Here is a 15,154-nt window from a genome sequence, read left to right as displayed (position 1 = left end):
TGTTCTTATTTTCTCTGAAAAATGGAATTTGAGCGGCACCGGAGCGGGCACAGGCGGCCACGGTGCCACGTCCTTCCGCGGGGGTCATGGTGACAACAACTCACTGTCTCTGGGGACACAGCTGGGGCGATTGGGTTCTCCCTGTTTTTCTCAGCTGTCTTCACTCCTGACCCCCAGCTCCCTTTCGACCAAAGGTAAGCATTTTTCTGAAAGAGCGGTCAGTCTGCGGACTTGGAGTGAAGAGAAGTCCTTTCGGACCCTGGATTGGAGACCCCGGCGCCCAAGCCTCTGCAGCAGGGGCTGGGACTGCAGCACCTCCCTCCTAGGAGTCACCTCGCACATGTGCAGTGACTTCTGACCCTGACTACCCCAGCTGGGCCAAACGCCACAGGTGAAAGGCAAGGCCTCTCACCAGACTGCCCTCACTTCTGATGCCAACCACAAGCTCCAGGGTCCCCAGGCCACCTGCACCTCCGACCAACAAGCTATAAATTCAGAGGTTCCCACAACCCTTCAGGCTTGATAACTCACTGGATGACTCACAGAACTCAGGAAAATGGTACATGCGTGATTACAGTTTTATTATAAGGGATACAAATCAGGACCAGACAAAGAACCTGGGGTCCTGAATGCAAAGCTTCTGCGCCCTCTCCCCATGTCCTCAGGAAGTGTCACCCTCCTGGCACATCAATGTGTTCACCAAGCAGGAAGCTCCACTGAGCCTTGGGGTCACGAGTTTATTGGGGTTTCATTCCACAGGCATGATCGATAGAATCACCGGCCGTGAGATTGAGTCAATCTCCAACCTCCTTCCCTCCCCAGAGGTCGGGCTGACCTCACGTGGCTCAAAGTCTTGATCCTCTAATGACATCGTTCGTCTTCCCAGTATGGCCAGCCCCCATTCTGAAGTATCTAGGGCCCACCAGGAGTCACTTCATCAGCATAAACTATCAGGGCTTACCATGAACAACAAAGTTACTCCAGCCACTGGGGAAATTCCAACGATTTGGGGGTCCCACCCGGAACTTGGACAAAGGCCAGTTGGATTCTTTATTAGGCAGGGGTATGTGTATCTACTTGCATGAACATTCACACACATGCACATGTATGTGTCCTCTGTCATCCAGAGGATAAAACCATATCTCCTAAACATGCCACACAAAGTCCTTCATTATCTGGCCCCATTCCTCCTTCCCAGCTCTCCCTCCGGCTGCACAGAGCTCCTCAGTCTTCCCGGGACACCAGCCCTTCTACTACTTCCCAGGTGCACGTCTCATCCTCACTGCATGACGTGAGGCTCCTTCACGGCCAGAGAAGGAGCCTCATGTCCATGGCCCTCCCCAGAGAAGCCCTCCCCCAAGAAGGACCCCCCAGGGAAGTCCTCCCCAGGGAAGCTCTCCCCAGCTCCTTCCAGCAGGGCTGATTGTTCAGTCTTTGGTGTAGCCAAAGCTCTCTGATCATATTTCTGTAATCATAATTAACATGATTACTTTTCTTTTTAATTTAATAGTTTTCCCCACTTGATTTTTAAGCCTGTGTATACATTAAATTGTGTTTTTGGCTACAAGTAGTAGAAAAATCTGGCTTACATCACAAGGACTTTTCTAGTTTACTTAATAAGTCTAGAGATAGCTGAATCCAAAGTGTTGCAGCCACTCAGTGCTGCTGTTGAGGACCGGGTTCTTTCTGTCCTTCTACTCGGCCATCCCCGGAGGGCTGGACTATCTGCCGAGTGTTCATCATTTAATGCGGAGAGATGGCAGCCGCCACAGCTGCAGGCATCATATGCCTTCACAGTTGTCCAAAGCAGGAAGGGAGGGCAGGAACAAAGGACTTGCTCCTCCTGCATTTCTCTCCCTCAGGAAGGAAAATAGTTTTAAGTAGCCCCCAGCACACTTCCTCTTAGATCTCATTGGTCAACACTGGATCACAAGCTCTCTCCTAGACCAGACCCTGGCAAGGGGAATAAATTGCTACACTTTATTTGAGCCGTCATGTGTTCCCTAAGCAAAAGTGAGGTTGTTTTAGGAAGGAAGATGGTGGGAATGGCTGGGGAGGGGTGGTCCTTTGACTTGGAGTAGTTGTAGAATGTGTCCTTAGACAACAGAAAGGCAGTCAAGGGTATGAGGAAAGGAAGGAAGGAAGCAAGGAAGGAAAAGGGAAACAAGCAAGCAGGCAATGGTGAGAAGGGGGAGAAAGGAAACAAGACAGAAATATTTAAACAAAACAAAACCAAAAAAAGCAAGGTTCTAGCCTGTAGAAATTTTTAAAACTCGATTTATGTCACAACTAAACCATATTATCATCACCTACTATGGCTTAATAGTTTTCAAACTTTTTGAAGCAAACAAACTTCTATGTCAAATAAATAAAATCTTGGTTTTTTTTATTTTTAAAATTTTTATTATTATTATTATTTTTTTTTTTTTTTCTGTGGGTCAATATAAGACAAAGATAACCTATTTTCCATCTGGAAGTGACTTGCACCACACACTTTTTGGCTTATTCCTGGTTTGCTCTTGGGAAAAAATGCTCCTTCCCTTTTTAGAGTGAAGATAAGCACTTTCTTTGGAGATTGACAGGGAGACAAAATAGAATTAAATAATAAACTTCTGCAAATTTCAAATTTAATTTTTTTCAAAGGACCAGTTTCTCCCAATCCCTCAACTTGTGATGTCCTTTTTGAAGTCCTCCCTAGATTCTCAGGCAGTGCTGGTGGAATCTCAGCAACCGTGCTCTGGAAAGATTGACGAGCCTTCCTTCCATGATGCCTGCATTGGCAGAAGGGCAAGACAGAAGATGCACATTAGAAGTTGTGCCCCAGAAACAAAGGACAAAGGTGCATGATTGCATCCCTCCCCACAATGTCTAGAAGGAGAGAGGGGCTCAGCCAAGCAGTGTGTGGTGATGTGTGGACCTATTCTCACCTTCCCGCTGCCGGATGGATCCAAATAAGTTTCCATGGTTTTGAAATGAAACTCACCTGGGTGTATGTGGTTTGGTTTCATTTTTCAGGTGTAGGTGCTCCCCAAGGTCCAATTGAAACCCTCAAACTGGTGCCTCTTAAGAGGCTGACCCTTATAAGTTATGCAATGTGTGCTTCAGACCCCCATCACCTGAAACAGGTGGATTCTCACAGCCCAACAGGACCCACCTCCCAGCCAGTGACCCCATGGAGTCCTGAGCTGACAAGAGAGACTTGTGTCCAGCTCTGACTCAGAATGAAGGCATCTTGGACCCCAAAATAAACTCCATTTACTCTAGACCCTGCCCCCTTAAACAGATTTCCAGTACACAAAGATGATGTAAATCCTTCAAATTTATACCCACGTGAAATCATTATAATTAAATATACATATATATATAAATATACAGTATGTATGTCCACACATGTTTTTAAGTGTGTGTGTATATATACAATTCCAAATCTTGCTTTTTCACTTAATGATATGACTTGCAGAATTTTCCATATGATCATATTTAGATCTACCTCATCCTGTTTAATAGCTGCAAAATATTCCATGGTATGTATATGCTACAATTTATCTAGTCTTCTATTTAGGAAATAGGAGGTTTCCTCTCCTTCCCTCTTTTTTTTTTTTTTTAGCCTTACAAATAATGCTGCAATAAACAGCCTTAGACATAGATATCTATAGATAGATAGATAGATAGATAGATAGATAGATAGATAGATAGATAGATGATAGATAGATAGATAGATAGATAGATAGATAGATAGATAGATAGATAGATATAGATAGATAGATAGATGATACCTATTTACTTAAAAACACATGTCCATGGGGTATATAGATTTGCCTGGAAAAGAATATATGACTTTTAAATTTTGACAGGAATTGCCCACCGAAATTATTGCACAAATTTACCTTCCCACCAGCAGTGCAGGAGACTTCCAGGTAAACCTCACCAAAACAGGACTTTATCAAATTTTATTTGGTGCCATAGTTAAATAGATGGCCGTGTATATTGCATTGTTATTTTGATTTGCATGTCTTTAATTATGAGTGTAACTGAGAAGTCTGTTTGGTGGCTATTTACATTTTTATTGTCATGAACTGGATGTTGATATATTATTTTTCCATAGAATTATTCACTTTTTTTTTTTTTACTAATATAACAGAGCTCTTTGTACAGTAAGGAAAGAAGCCTGTGGTCCATCATGTTGCAAAATTTCCCCAGTATATGGTTCATCTTTTGGCTTTGTGTATTTTTTATGTAAAAGTTTAAAACACTTTTTGCAAAATTAATCAATATTTTTCTTTATTACTTCTGGCCTTCCTTTATCAAGATGATTTTTGAGATCAACCATCTTTTCTTAAAACTTACAGTTATAACTAATTTTAACGTATCACACAGCTTTTAAAAGATGATTGTTAATTCATAATCTCAGTGATTCCTGGATGATGTTCCTGTGAAAGCTTTGGCACTTGTTAATGAACTTTTGTCCTAAGTGACCTTTTCTCAAGGAAGACAAAGTCATTAGCTGCTTGCCCTTCCCATCATATTGGTACGTGAAAAGACGAGTTTTTGAGGACCCTGAATGCTGGTTGAATAATTACGTGAACATTCATGGTAACAGCTGCCAAGTTTCCTGATTTTTTTAATTGTGAAAGATCCCTGGGCTGTTACAGTCCTAATTTAATCTACAATTTACCTTATTCAATGGTAGTGCCATTTATTTTTGTTTAACTAGAATGATATTTCTTTTGATGAAATACTTTGAAAGAGTGGCCTTAGGGACACGCTGAGCATGCTCAGTACTTGTGTCTATGGTGGGGTTGGGTGGGAGGAGGAAGGAGGGGGATGGGACTTGGGTGAGCCAGCAGTATTTTCCATTCAGATTCTCCTCTGATGCCTTGGGCCCATGCTTCCCTTCCCTTTGGAGTATAACTTGTGGTTCTGGTGCCTTTAGGGAATGGGTCAAGTCATGCTAAAGGTTGCTGTGGTGGGAATACATATCACATATCAAATGGGAAATTGTTCTTCCATCACTCACACCAATGCTGCGTTATTTTTTTTCACTTACTTTTCAGTAATTTCAATCCTTATGTAATGAACACGTATTAATTTTACTTTTTAAAAGAACAATGGATGTGGGGAAAAGGTAAATAACAATAATGTAGAAATTTAACTCTTGTTGGGTGAACAGAGAAGATTCCTGAGTTCATTCATTTTGAAACAAATGTGGGAGGGTGAGAATACATGAGCTGACAAGGGGCCCTAAAGGTCACCTGGTGATCAGATGTCCATGTGACAACAAAGGCGGAGACTGGAGTGATGCAGCTATAAGCCAAGGGATGGCAAGGATGGCCAGCAACCACCAGAAGATGGGAGAAAAAGAGATGTGGCCTTGCCGACACCTTGATTTTGGACTTCTGGCTTCCAGAATGTGAGACAATCAATTTCTGTTCCTTTAATCTACCCAGTTTGTGGTAATTTGCTATGGCAGCCCTGGAAGCTAATACAGATACTGAGGCTCATTAAGTAGAAAGTATGACCAAATCCACTCAGCCAGGATTCACACTGAGGTGTCCCTGATTCCAAAAAAGTCATGTTTTCTTCTCTACTCCACACTGCCCTTCTAAGGGCAAATGAGTGGTGGAGGTGACCTGATGGTGCACCCCCCAACCCCACTGCGCTAGCAAAGATAGAGTGGAAGGAGGCGGGAGGATAAACCTCTCCCAGGGGTGTTACTTCCTCTCTGAGCTCGGCAATCATGCAAGCAGGTTTTCTCAAAGCAATAGCTATCACATAGAATAATCACAACTCCACAGTTCAGCTAAGGAATAGTTACCTTAGGAATACAAATCAAGTTAGAAAAGGCTTAATAATAATAATAATAGTGGCAGAAGAATAGCTCAGGTGAAGAGCTTTGCAAGCGTCATGTTGTTTATTGTATCTTGTCCTCAAGCTGACACTACTTGTCACCGTTTCTCTAATGAGGGACTTGAGGTTCGGAGAGCATAAGTGACTTTCTTAAAGACACACAACACAGAAGTGGGGTTCTGAGTTTTAACCCTATGAACTGACTCTACACCAAGTGCTGCCCTAATAGAAAGTTGTCGTAAAGGATGAGCCCACGAGAGAGGTTTGAGGGTGTAATTAGATCACTTCCACTGGGGCTTCCAGACTAAAGTCTCACTATCAGCTCCTGGGGAAGATGCATTTGTCCTTTCAGACTCTTGGCCCAGGAATCTTTTTTTTTAATTTTTATTTTTTATTGGCATATTTGATTAACAGTGTTGTTAGTTTCAGGTGTGCAGCAAAGTGATTCAGTTATACGTATATGTGTATCTATTCTTTTTCAAATTCTTTTCCCATTTCAGTTATTACAGAATATCGAGCAGAGTTCCCTGTGCTGTCGTTGTTGGTTATCTATTTTAAATATAGCAGTGTGTACATGTCAATCCCAAACTCCCCATCTGTCCCTCCCCCGACCCTCCCCCCCAGAAGAAACTGGATTTGGCAAATTGGAGGCTTGCCTGGGGGGCCCTAGCCTTCAGGGAAGAGGGAGGGTGGGACTGAGGGACGCCAGGGAGGAAGGAGGCTCCTCTCCTCTCCCTCCCGGCCTCTCCACATGCATATTAAAAGTAGTCCATAAAATCTCTTCCTTTCAGAATATCTGGGTTTATTGTTTGGTACCAATTACCCCAATCTTTTCTTTTCTCCTCCTCTTCCCTGTTCCTCTAAAGCTTAAAGTCACATAAACAGATGGCACTGGATGAAAGTAGTGTTGGGCGTGGGAGGGAGACGCCGTGGGCAGATGGGCCAGTACCGACAGAGGGTACTTGTGGGTGGAGGGGCTGCGTCCTCACGGATTGTCCTGATGCAGCTTTTCAGTGTGTCAGGAGCTGTTCCCAAATCCTTGGTCAGAAATTCATCACATCTTATTAAAAGGACTGTTTTATTCGTATACTCTCTTTTCTTTTTCCACAGTGAACACAGGGGAGCCTAAAGAGAATTTAAACTCAGGTTTAAATCAAAACTCTGATCAGTGAACATAAATAATTTCCCATTCAAAAAAGAAAGGAAAAAAAAAAGGTTTTGGAAACTTCCTTGGTGACTTGATTTTCCTTCACTTGTTGTGCCCTCTCTTCTCTCTCTCAAGGCCTCTTTCCATTTTTTCAGACATCACAAAGCAGAAAAGAAACTTATCTTACGTAGACTCATCCGGGACGAGGAGCCCACCACACACTGAAGGTTGTAAGGGTGAATGTGGTTAATCATTTCACAGAGAGAAACCTCTTTCTGGGGAGAGCAGAGAGAGAAGAGGTTGAACTTTTTGCTCACTTGGAATTGACAAAATAAAATTGGAGAACTGGGGTCTGTAAGACCAAGAGGGACAGAGAAATAATGAAACAACAGCCTGATAGAATATCTCACCAACCTGTGTCTTTCACAACCCCACTGCCCTCTCTTCATGCTCCTGGAAACCCAGGTGTCTGGGGAATTTTATCTGGGATGGTGATAGGGAAAAAGTAGGGTTCTAGGAAGAACTGTTAAAACAATCAGGAGTTTTGGATTTCTGACCTCAAACCTGTGTGGACAATAGATAGAACTTTCTATATCCAAAAACAATTTCTTCTTCAGTGTCCATTTTGCCTGTTGGGAGAAACTTGTTTTCAGGCAAGTCAGGCCCTCACCCCCTCCCACCCCCCAGGATTGTGTTCAAATACAAAAGCAAAGCTCTCTTTCTACAGCCCTGTCCCCCTCTGGACCACTCAGGTGTGCAGGAAGTCCCTCTACTGATGGCTGCTGGTGCCACACTGGGCACCCAGAGACCTAGAGAGCTTCCCTGGGCCATCTTCCCAGATGCACCATTTCTATTTTTGCTTTCTTGGTAATTCCCTTTTATCCTCTCAACCCCCAGTAACACTGTTCCATAAGTTACCTAGGACTTCAGAGGAAAGTATTTTGTGACACAAAATGCAGTGAAAACTCTACACTAATGTTGTTTTTTGATCCTATAAAGAGAAGGAAAACTCCTGAGTTGCTGCCAGCCTATTTGATTTTTTGTCCTCTTTCGTGTTACTTCAGGACTCCAAAACATCAACTAAAAATCAGAGTCTCGTCACAGAACAAAAGTAAAATGCCGTTTTCCCCATGATGTGGATAAGCAAACACATACGCACCAGTTCTCAGGGTTGGGCATGCTGTAGCACCATGCAAGTCTCATTCACTAATGGTAGAGATATAAGTGGTCTACAGCCTCGTGGTGAGGAATTTGGCAGTAGGCATCTAAAAACCTTACACATTTGGAGCACTGATCAGTTCTACTCGGAAAAATTTTAATTATAGTTAAAAGTGACTCATATACCCCAAAATGTGCGTACACGATATTTATTAAAGTACTGCTTAAATAGTGAATAATTTGAAAACATTTAAAAATCCAAAAATGGACTCACTAAATATTTTAGGGTATTTTCATACAATGGAGAAAGTATGCAGCCATTAAAATTTGTTGTAGATGAATATTTAACCACATTAAAAATGTCACTGATATATTGGAAAGTTCATATTACAAAATAAGATTTATAGTATTGTTTTTGTAAAAACTTATATTTATATTATGTAATATGAATAGAACAAAGACCAAAAAAACCCCTAAAAGCTGAAATGTTATCATTAGTATTCCTAGATTATGGGCAATTAAAATTTCTTTCTTTTTCTAAAATGCTCACAATGTATTTTCTATACCTGTATAGTTTATAATTAGAACTTTTTAAAAGAAATTCACTGGATGAACAGTGACAATACTTTTTAATATTTTGTTCTTTCCATCAAAATGTTCTCTCCAACATAAAGCCCAACAGAAGTCAGCACAGGGCTCAGCCCCTACATACTTTATACAAGCTTGAAGAAGAAACTTCACAGAAATGAAAACTATTTGTGTTTCACACACCTGTTCTAAACTGGAGGCTAAAGATAACAGCTCCTGCTGAATTCAAAGCAAATTTACAAAAAACAAAAACAATCTCCTCAAAAAACAAACAAAAACCCCCACCATCTTCCACATACTCTTTCAGTGAACACTAAATTCACTTTCTAGTTGATTGTCCAATTCCTCCCTATTATTTTTCCTGTAAAATGAGCCACTAGGTTCATGATCACTCAAACCAGACAGCTCTTATTGATCATTAGCAACACTGAAATCCAAGAATATAGAAATTGCACAAACCTGAGACCAAATCTGCAAAGGACAACCGAGAGGATGGTCTAACGAAAGGAATTGCATGTATAAAGAAGTGGTATTTATAGTACATATATGTACTTTTTTCTTTAAGATTCTTTATCATACGTATATATATATATACATAAAAGAAAAAAATTATAGTTGGAAAGTCTCTTAGTAAATAAAAGGGAGCTCTTACTATATATCATTACATCACTATTAATTAATTTTAACTTCTGAAAGAATGTACTTCATAGAAATAAAAAACCACTGATGTTGCAAAATGGAAACAACTGTTGAAATGATACATTTATGTGACTTGACTGCGTGCAGCGTCTTTGCTCTCTTCCCCTGCCGCACTCCGGAAGGCCAGTGTCCCCCAGAGAGGGGCTTCTACACAAGTCTGGTGCCCCAGTTCTTATGTCTGGTGCCCCAGTTCTTATGTCTCGTGCCCAACTTTTTGCAGCTGCCACCCAGAAGACACCCCTGATCACCTGGCTCTAGAGGCCAGGGGGGCTTAAGTTCCTGGGTTCCATTGAGACTGTCACAATTGGAGGGATAGTATTTGGCAGACTACTGCTCCCAGGGCACTGCAAAGACAGCAGGCTGAAACACACCTCAGTCTTTCTGAGAAGGAGGCCTATTTGCTTGTCCAGAAGCTTCAGCTTGAGGGGCAGGCTTCTGGCATGCAGCACTTACAGGGGCCTACAGAGATGTTCCCAAGAAATGGAGGCTGGTGGAGGCAATCTTCATGCTTTGCCTCTGCCTTGCCCCAGATCACCAGTATTTTACAGGAAGGAGTTTATACCCTTCTCCGGCACCTTGAATTTTGTGGCTACTGCCAGGGGACACCTCCTCATCTCCTGGCTTTGATGATTAGCATGGTTTGTGCTTACAGGTCCCTCAAGACTGTAACCAACAGCAAAAGAATACTTAAATAGCTACCACCCCCAGGGCACAGCAAGAGGCAACAGACCAAGGAGCTCAGTCTTTCTGGAAAGAGGCCTATTAGCTAATCATCATAGCTGCAGCTTGAGGGGCTTCTGATTAAGCACACATCTAAGGGCTGACTGTAAACCTTTCCTGATACCTCTGAGGGTGGGCACTGTCTTCACGCTATCCCTCTGTTGCATGCCAGAGAGCCAGCATTTCTTGAAGGGGAGCTCTTACACATGTCTGGTACCCCAGTTTTCATGTCTGGCACCCTGGCTTTTGCAGCTGCCACTCAGGAGACGCCCCTTTGCCTGACTCTGGTGGCTGGGGGGCTTGCACTCCTGGCTCCCACAGGGCTGTAGCACCTAGAGGGAAGGCTACACCACCAGGGCTCTTACACACGTACAAGGCACTGCACAGAGAGCAACATGAAACACACTCCCAGACGTTTTGTGAAAGAGGCCTACGTGCTTGTCTTGGAGTGTCAGCCTCAGAGGCAGCCGTCAGGTTTGGCACATCTAGAGGTCTATGGATGTGCTCGCAGGGAACGTAGGCTGGAGGATGCCATCTTTGTGCTCTCCCTCTGCCTCACTACAGCTCACCAGTATCACCCAGAAGTGAGTTTGTATGCTCATCTGGAGCCCCAGTTTTTGCAACTGCTGCCCAGGGAACAACTCCAGATCAACTGGCTCCGGGGGCCAGCAAGGCTTACACATGTGGTCCCACAGGACTGTATATATTTGCATTATTTAAAAGCTGTTACCTGAGGGTCTGGCTTCCAATCAGCCTGAATCTAAGTGCTGACTGCGATCCTCCCCTTTGGGACACTGAGTGGTCTCAGCACACCTTCAACTACTGGGAGTTATTAAAAATAAAATAGGTTGCTTCAACAATCACAAAGGTTCGAGAGACATCCAAGGCCATGATTGAATGATAAGGTTTTCCTACACAAGGCCAACCCTTCAAGATTGGGAGAAGTGGCTGTTTTATCTAATGTGTAGAAACTAACACAGAGAGTCAAGCAAAATGAAGAAACAGAGAAATATATCCCAGATGAAAGAACAAGATAAAACCTTAGAAATACAGCTTAATGAAACAGGCATAAACGATTTACTTGATAGAGAGTTCAAAGTAATGGTCATAAAAATGCTCACCAAACTTGGGAGAAGAATGGATGAACACAGTGAGAACTTCAACAAAGAGATAGAAAATATAAGAAAGTTCCAAATAGAAGTCACAGAACTGAAGAATACAATAACTACATGAAAAAAGACACCAGATGGATTCAACAACAGACTAGATGAAGCAGAAGAAAGGATGAGTGAACTCAAAGACAGGACAAAGGAACTCACCCAATCAAAGCAGCAAAAATAAAAAAGAATGGAAAAGAAAAAAAAAAGAGTGAAGAAAGCTTAAGAGACTTATGGGACCACATCAAGCAGACTAATATTTGCATTACAGAAGTACCAGAATGAGAAGAGGGAGAAAGGGGCAGAAAACTTCTTTAAAGAAATAATGGCTGAAAACTTTCCTAACGTGGAGAAAGAAACAGAAATCCAGATCCAAGAAGCCCAGAGATTTCTAAAAAAGATGAACCCAAAGAGACCCACACCATGACACATTATAATTAAAATGTTGAGAACTGAGGCTCAAAGAAGTGAAGTTGTCCCTATTGCAAGGTTAAGTAACCAGATAATATCAGAGCCAGGGCCAGAATCTAGGTCTTCTCATTTCTAGCCGAGAAGTCTTCACCTCCACCACATTCTCCTAGATCACATCTCAGAATAGTGACACAACTTCCACTCCCTAGAAATGTTTGCCCTCTACATCGCCTAGGCACTTGAGGTTCTTGACTAACTACTGCTGCCCAGAAGAGGAAGTGGAGGGACTCAGTGAGCAAGCCCATTGCAGCTCAGGGTTTTGGAGTGCCGAGGAGACTCCGTGGGGATAACTTCTCTCTGTACCTTGAGTTATCACTATCATCATTTCAGCGTCCAGTTCAGTGACTACACTCATTTCTTTGGGCAATATTATGAACAATGGCTTATAACTGTTTATTATTTTTAAATCCATCTATTGATCTCTCCTCGTTGATTTTACAATCCCATTTTTCCTATTTCTCTGTGCCCTTTGACCGGGAGTTTAAAAATAATATTAGAGACAGACAAGTTATTCTTATGCTTGAACCAATTCCAAGAACAGTGTTTTCCAGAGCAGGGAATGAGGAGGGGTTGCTTTGGCCTGAGTAGAGGTAGAGGAGCATTATTACGGCCTCGGACTGGGTCTAGTGCAAGCATCTCCTCTGATTAAGCACAGGCATCCTCTGAGATGCAACTAAAGGCACTATTGCCTTTCTGGCTCCTTTACATATAAAAATTTTTTAAAATTATTTTATGGTTGTATTGATACAATGACAAACAAAATCCAGGTTGGAGTCATCACTATATACTCACTATTATTATATTTATTGTTTCTTCTGATTTTAAAAGAAATTAATATTAATTATTTTTGAGGGTAGCGTGGGCCCTGGGCCCCATGCCTCCCGTGCCTGTTGGAAGAGTGGGCCTTCATCAGAATTAGATGGGCTGAGGCAAATCCTGCTCCCGTTGCGTACTCTTCGTGGTATCATGAGTTCCCCAAACCCCTGTTTCTTTTTCTCTAAAATGGGGATGATCATCAATCTTCTACCCAGGGCTGCTGTGAGGATAGAAGGAGATAATACATATAAAAGGAATATCTCCCCCCATCCCTCCATCTCCTCCCTTTCCTGGCAGACTGATCTGCAGCATGTGTCCTGGATTTCTCCCTTCTGTAATAACAGACAAACCACTGGTCAGTGGCATAGCCATTAGCAGAATCTAGTTTTCTAGATATCGGGTCATTTTTCTCCCTCTGCTCTTGTCAACACGTTCAGAACATTGCTAAAACTTTCCTATGATGACAATTTCCAAATGATTTCATATCTCCCCATTTGTGCACAAACACAAGCTAACCTCATGTATAGAATAATTCACCTTGAGCATCTTTTTAAAAATTAGCTAAATAACAGAGTTACTTCAACCACAGGAGACAGAGGAGGAATAATGTCCAATTAATGGTGAAAATATTATTCATTGATTCAAATTATTTGTTTTATCCTTTTACGTGTCAGGCACCAGAACAGTCTTACAAGCCAACACATCGGTATCTTCATAACCAAAATTCACTGTGAAAATAGACAAAGCATTTTTTTACAGTTACTTTTGGTACCTCAAAATCTTTGAGACAAACGCTCTAAAGTGTCATGTGATAGGCAATTGTATGGCTTTTCCAATAAAGGAAGTGTGACAGTTTTTACTCATGTAGGATAATAGGCATTACAAAACTGGCAGTAATGACTCCAGAGTTTCTAGTATAATTACCAAACTCTGGTGCAGTGATTCTAAACCGTTAGTTCTTAAGGCACAGACTTCCAAATCAGAAAAATTTTGATAGTATTTGTGAAGGGTATAAAAGATAAAGAATGAATAAAAAAATGAGCACAGAATTATTTATAATGGAGAAAAGTAAGGAAGTAAAAACACCCAACAGGAGGGACTAGTTAGCAATTATGGCCTATCCATATGATGGAATGCTATAATATGGATTACATTTTGGGGATGGGACAGTGCTCATATCATGCAGAGCAAAAGCTGAATAGAAAACAATAGTGATAGCATGATGCTCTCTAAATGGCACACAAAAACAAAAATGGTGAAAATAACCAAGATTGATGCATTCTGTAGTATCCTGAGGCCTGCCTTCCTCAGCTATTCATTTGTCATGAACAGTTGTGAAAGATTTCAAAGTGGGGAAAAAAGTGGGTGAATATATGGTGCAAATGATTCTTTTTCATATAAATGCAATTTAATTGTGTCCTATTGGAAAGCAATTGATCATTGCCCTATGGAAGAACAATTTTAAGACTATTTGTAAATTCATTTTATAGTTCCTTATTCCCTCCCTATATGGTTCTTAGAATTCTCCCTTCAACTGGTTGCAACATCTTACTGCTTCCCTTATTTAATTAATGAGTACAATAAAACCTTTGATACATGTTCATTTTATATTTGTATTAGAGTCTGATTTTACCTTTTTGTAAAATTTTTCTTTGACATATTTCATCACCAATGATGAGATAACTCTTCCCTCCTTTATACAACCCCATCACCATCTGACATGGACCAAAGCCTAAAACAAGGTCTTTAAATCATTGGCCCATGATAGGTCTAGATTATCTGACAGAAGGAAAAGATATCAAGTAAAACAGATGTTATAAGATGAACAACCTCACTATGAGAAGTCTGGAAACCCAATCTCTGGTTACTGGTTTGAGATCATCAGATATGCACACTTTCCTTTGATAAATTTTAAATGTATGTGTTGTGCTAGGCTGAACTACATGAAATTTCTATCTTATAGGTTAAAATTGTCAAATATCAGCATATTCAAACCATTCAATCTAATATATAATATATATATAATATATGCATATATACACATACATACAGCACACATTTATGCAGAGTAAAACCCTAAATGATAATGGAATTTTCTGGGCTAATTTAGGAATAAGCAGAGAACTGCATTTCTTTGTGTTTCTCTGTTTCTTTAAGCTCTTGTTTGTGAAACTTTCTGTGAAATGTCAAGAGGAGAAGCAGTGCAGTATTGTAAGAAACTTATTAATCCAGGAATTAAAAGACCTTTAGTCTAACTCTTGCTCTAAAATGCACTCATTCCATTAGTAAACATCACCTTAGAAAACTTTTCTTTGATGATGAAGGATCTTGCAGTTTCTCTGGAGTACCATTTTGACAATCTGTTTTTCCTGACGATCTGGAATGAACAGGAAGTAAAGTAGAGTTGGAGCTTGAAATTCTCTGTTTTACTTTTGGCTGGTTAGCGTCAAGTTTTGAAGAAAAGCAATTCTTATTATGAAATTCTTTTTCTGATTGACTTCTTTCTACCAAAGGGGAGAGCAGCAAACACAAAGCCTGACTGAGATTCCTT

General features: G+C 41.2%; 1 long non-coding RNA gene across 1 annotated transcript in view; it reads right to left on the bottom strand.

Annotated features, from left to right (window-relative positions):
• Positions 1-2,587: 2,587 nt before the first annotated feature.
• The window catches only part of LOC137773450 (uncharacterized), a 63,782-nt gene continuing 51,215 nt past the window's right edge, over positions 2,588-15,154 (bottom strand). Inside the window, exon 3 of the long non-coding RNA XR_011075675.1 lies at positions 2,588-2,771. This is a non-coding gene — a long non-coding RNA (uncharacterized lncRNA). The remainder of the gene's footprint in view (positions 2,772-15,154) is intronic.

The sequence above is a fragment of the Eschrichtius robustus genome, chromosome 12, assembly GCF_028021215.1.
Source record: "Eschrichtius robustus isolate mEscRob2 chromosome 12, mEscRob2.pri, whole genome shotgun sequence".
NCBI lineage: Eukaryota > Metazoa > Chordata > Mammalia > Artiodactyla > Eschrichtiidae > Eschrichtius > Eschrichtius robustus.
Note: the sequence above shows the minus strand (reverse complement) of the source record. Positions and strands in the feature narration are given on the sequence as shown.